The 5,246-nt window shown below is 45.3% G+C and overlaps 1 long non-coding RNA gene across 1 annotated transcript; it reads left to right on the top strand.

Moving 5' to 3' along the window:
- Positions 1-327: 327 nt before the first annotated feature.
- LOC116100979 lies at positions 328-4,256 on the top strand. Its single transcript, XR_004122753.1, has 2 exons — positions 328-486; positions 3,824-4,256. It is a non-coding gene; the product is annotated as an uncharacterized LOC116100979 (long non-coding RNA).
- The last annotated feature ends 990 nt before the right edge of the window (positions 4,257-5,246 follow it).

Raw genomic sequence — 5,246 nt, 5'->3', positions numbered from 1 at the left:
CAGCCGGGTCATTTCTCCTGAGTGAGTACTTTCTCCCTGAACCTGGTTGCTTCACAAACATTACAGGCAGAAAGACATGGGGGGCAATGCATTTTGCTGAGAAGCCTGGTTTTGTGGAGGCTGGGAGCCCCTCAAAGGAACTAAAGACCAAAAAAAAAAAAAAAAAAAATCCTCAGTCCAGGAGCTGAATTGGATACGGAGTGTGAGCTAGGAAGGAGAAAATGAAATTACATTGGGGAGCTTAAAAGATAAGCGTTAACAAGGCCCGTGCCACATCCTCTGGACTGTTGGAGATAAGGATGTTGCATCATTCACAACAGAATTTCATCTTCTGTTTTTCAGCAACAGCCAGAAGGTCAGAGCAATCATTCTGTACCCACTGCCGTGCAAACACCTTTGGCTTAAATGCCAGTGTGCCAGAGTGGAGCCAGGAAGGGGGTAGGCAGAGATGGTGGTCCTGTGCCACACAGTCTGTTCCAGGTGATGGTAAGCTGTGTTTTCCTTCCTTCCTCCAGTTCTACCTCCCTCCTTCCCTCCTTCCCTCCCTTCCTCCTCCCTCCCTCTCTTCCTTCCTTCTGTCCTTCCTTCCTTCCTACAGAGACTTATGTAGCCCATGATGGACCAAAGCTTGCAATGTAGCTAAGGATGATTTTGAACTTCTGATCCTCTTGCTTCTCTCTCTCTCTCCCTCTTGAGTGCTCAGGATTATAGATGTGTACCATGCTCAGCTATTTTTGTGTTTGGGGGAACACACAGGGTGGTTTGAAACCCAAGGTCTCAAGTATCCCAGGGTGACCTTAAGTTATTTTTTTAAACTTACTTTATTATTATTATTATATGTATGTGCCACATTTGAATGTGTATGTGGGGGTCAGGGACAGAACTGTAGAGTCAGTGTTCTCTTTCTACCTTTATACAGGTTCTAGGGATAGAACTCAGAATGCCACATATGGCAAGTACTGTTTTCCCTGATCTCTGGCCTTGAACTTTTGACCCTTCTGCCTCTATCTCCTAAGTGCTGGGGTTACAGGAAGGTTCCACCATGCCCTGCTTACAGGTTTCTAATCTCCACAGGATTCAGACCACATAGTCCAGGAGGCACAAAGCTTTTAAGTGTTTGATGTATCCACACCCCTTCATCTGCTTTGTTGTCAGGCTGGCGCGGGTTTCACTGTTGATGATAGTCAACTTCCTTAACAGGCATGGGGGCATCTGGGAGAGCCCCTGCACTGCCGCTCAGATTTGGGTTGTAGCCCCCTCCCCCCAAACAAACGTCCTCTGGGGCTCTGAGTGTGCCATGGTACTGGGCCAGCTCCTTTCTGCCTGGGTGTTGTTCAGACTCAATGAGCTCTTTGATGTCAGAGGGCAGGGGTATCTGCTTGGCTGGATGTGTTGGTGCAGGCCTATGATTCCAGCCCTTTGGAATCTGAGAAAGGAGGGTCTGGAATTTGATGCTAGCCTGTTATCCAAGTTCCAGTGACACAGGGAGACCCTGGCTCAATTGAGACAGGGAATGAAGGGAGAGACAGCTAGAATTGAAGGACATTTGAAGGATAGTATGGAAATCTAGTACAGAGGAAAATCCCTAAACTATATGAAGGCAATCCTAATGAAGTCTCATAATAATAGGGATAATGGAGTCTCAACCGGCCATCTCTTGTCACCAAACAGGTCTTCCAGTACCAGGACTGGGTTGCATTCAGTTGAGTTGCTGGCTAAGGGGGTTTCATGGAAATCCCCAAACAACTCAGGCTGATATGAAGACAATAGATTGCTCTCTGTAAACTTGTCCTGACAATAGATTGCTCTCTGTAAACTTGTCCCATTGCCAAGGAGAACATCCATACAACTCATTAAACGTGGAGATATCAAGTTGGAGCCTACATGGAACCTTCAACCCTACACTCTAATGTCTTTGGTACAGGAAGGTACTCTGCAGGCTACCAAAAGAGAAATGTAAACACCAATCCAGCTAAAACCCCTTTGATTTACAATATGCCCTGCCTTCAAGATATGCTCAGGCAATGGTGGTGTAGAACTTGTGGCAATAGTCAACCAATGTCTAATTTGACTTAAGGCCCACTCCAAGAGACAGAACCCGCACTTGACACAGTTTGAGTAGTCAAGAGACAGAGACTAGATAACTGAGAGACCTAGGGTAAAACCAAATACTTCTGGCTTTAAAAAAATAAGTAAATAACAACACCACCAACAACAGTAAGAAGTAACAACAAAATTACTTGTAGTGATACTTTGCTGTACTCAGATGGGTGCCTTATTCAGTCGTCATCAGAGAGGCTTCCTCTTACAGCAGATAGAACAAATATGGAGACCTACAGCCAGATATTATGGGGGAGGAGAGACAGAGAGACAGAGACAGAGAGACAGAGAGACAGAGAGACAGAGACAGAGAGAGACAGAGACAGACAGACAGACAGACAGACAGAGACAGACAGACAGACAGACAGACCTTGGAACTCTAAAAGGGATGTGTCCATTAAATATCTCCCCTCAGAGCTTAGGGGATCCCTTGGAAGAGAATGTGGAAAGAGTGTAAGAGCCAGAGGGGGATGGAGGATACCAGGAGAACAAGGCCCTCTAAATTAACTGAGCAAGGCTGAAGCAATCTACATGGGACTGCACTGGGTTCCCTGTGTATACGCTAAAGCTTCCAGCTTAGTGTTTTTATGGGACTCCTGCATGTGTGAATAAGCAGGTCTCTGATTCTTTTGCCTGCCCTTTTTGTTTAGTTTTTTTTTTCTCATACAATATATCCCAACTACAGTTTCCCAGTTTTCCATTCATCTCAGTCCAGCACCAACTCTCCTCTCTTCCAAATCCATTCTCCTCCCCTTTTCTCTTCAGAAAAGAGCCAGTCTTTCAGGGATATCAACCAAAATGGCACAACAGGTTACAGTAAGACTAGAAACAAACCCTTTTATCAACGCTGGACAAGGCAACCCAATAGGAGGAAAAGGGGCCCAAGAGCAGGTGAAAGAGTCAGGCAAACTGTCACTCCCACTGTTAGGAGCCCTACAGAAACACCAAGCAACAACCATAACATATATGCAAAAGACCTGGCACAGACCCATGCTTTCCACAATTGCTGCTTCAGCTTGTGAGCCCCTATAAGGCCTGCTTAGTCAATTCTGTGGAGTGTGTTTGTCTGGTGTTTTGATCCCTACAATTCTTCCTCCTCTTCTTCTGTGGGGTTTTCCCCGAGCTCTAAGGTGAGGAACCTGACGGAGATCTATAATTTGGGTGCTCTTTCTCCCTCTCCCTTTTTCTCTCTCTACCTAATGTTCCCGTGTGGGGACTCTGCATCTGCTCCCATCAGCTGTTGGAGGAAGCCCCTCTGAGGGCTTATGCCTACTCTCTCAGGGCTCTTCTCCTTCTTTTGGGTGGCTTTGTTCAACTGTGATGTTATGGTTTATATTTTATTATATTTGATTTTGTCATGTTTAGCTGTTGTCTCCTAGAAGACCACTCTTTCCTAATGAGAGATAGAAAAGGAGTGGATCCGGAGGGGAGATGAAGAGGGGAGGTGCTGGGAGGAGTAGAGGGAGGGGAAACTGGACTCAAGATATGTTGTATGAGAGAAGAATCCATTCTCAATACATAAAAAAAGATCAAAAAATAAAAAAATAATTTAAACAGTTATATGCCTATTCAATTTTTACAGCTTCCCAGGCAGGTCCTGGGCTCAGTCCTGGGCAGCCCCTGCTTAGAGGCACTTAGAGCATATTGTGGTTGGATGTGGGGCTTCCTACCTGCAGCTCTGTCCTGATTATGACCCCCTCCTCATCCTGTACCCTTCTCCCAGGACACCTGGATCCACCAAGAGGCGATCCCATCCATTCCTGCCTTGTTTGCTCTGTCTCCATCCCTTTAAAGAGTTTAATTTTTTTCCAAGCTGGGGCAGTGTGCAACAGGCTGAGGCAGGAGGACCCCTACAGTTCTGAAGCCCACCCGAGCTGCTTCGTGAAGATTAGGTCAGACTGGACCATTGAACGAGACACTCTCTGGAAACAAAACAAATATCCCCAAAGCTTCTCCTCCAGAATCTCTGTGAGTCTGTTCTGTAAAAGTCATTTGCAGTATCTAGAACTCAAGCTGCTCAGACAGCCTGATGTGGCCCCTGCTAACTCTTCCCTGGCTTGCTTTGCACCACCGACTCCTGGTAAAACTGTAAAATAAATGTCATGAAAACACACACACTCACAGATCTCACCTGAGAGGGAATCAGAAAGACAGTCTATTCTAAAGACAAATATGAGTGACCATGGCCTGGAAACACAGATGCAGGTCACTATAAACATACCACTGTGGTAATAGTCTGATGATATTTTAACAGTAACAGAACAAGGAAAGTCACAAATGAATACATTTTCAAACACCTTGGTGGAAACATCAGGTAGGCAGGTTACAGAACAGTAGGGGAGTCTTTCCTATAAGCCTTAGATGCTATCTGATGGCATTTTTAGCCTTTGGGTCAGTAGAAGCTAGATGTCCTTTTAAGTCAATGCATTTCAAAATAATTGGTTAGGTCACACACAAGATAGGCAATAAAGGGCTTTTTATGGGGCTAAATGTTGCCCAAGTTAGTTTGGCTCTGGATCTGCAACATTCCATCTCCCACAATCACAGAAGTTCTTATCGGTCAATCGACTTGCAGACACTTTAACAAAGGTGTGGCCTTTTCCCCCTGAGAACTTCCGTTCATTCAAGTCTCCTGCACCCCTGCCTATTTGTGTCATATAGCTCTCAATCTGAACAGAATGTTCTCATGTTAGAAAACCAAAATGAAGGTAACTGAAAAGGTGAAGCAAAGACCTTCTAAACAATTGGAGGCAAAGGAATAAGTCATCTTAGAAATGAGGTGGAATTCGAAATGGAGCAACAATGAAATACATCCTATTTCCTGAGTCCATCCAAGTTTAAGGAATGGAGCAGATAAAATCATACTTAGAGGAAAACCAGCCATTGTGACAGGGAGGGAGGAGAGGATGGAATTAGCAGGTAGTCACCCATCACTGGAATTCAAATGTATTGTTAAAAAGAATACAGGGCGGGGTTGGGACATGGCTCAGCCAGAAAAGTGTGTGATGTATATGGATGAAGATGTGATTTTAGGTACCCAGAACCCACATGAGGGCTTCTACTTGTAAGCCCAGCACTAGGGCAGGAGTGAAGCGAAGGGACCCCAGAGGCTCATTGGCTAGCCACTTAATCCAAGTCAGCGAGCT

This window comes from Mastomys coucha, unplaced genomic scaffold, assembly GCF_008632895.1.
Source record: "Mastomys coucha isolate ucsf_1 unplaced genomic scaffold, UCSF_Mcou_1 pScaffold21, whole genome shotgun sequence".
In the NCBI taxonomy this organism is placed as follows: domain Eukaryota; kingdom Metazoa; phylum Chordata; class Mammalia; order Rodentia; family Muridae; genus Mastomys; species Mastomys coucha.
The sequence above is the reverse complement of the archived record's forward strand: the minus strand, read 5'-3'. Positions and strand labels throughout refer to the sequence as shown.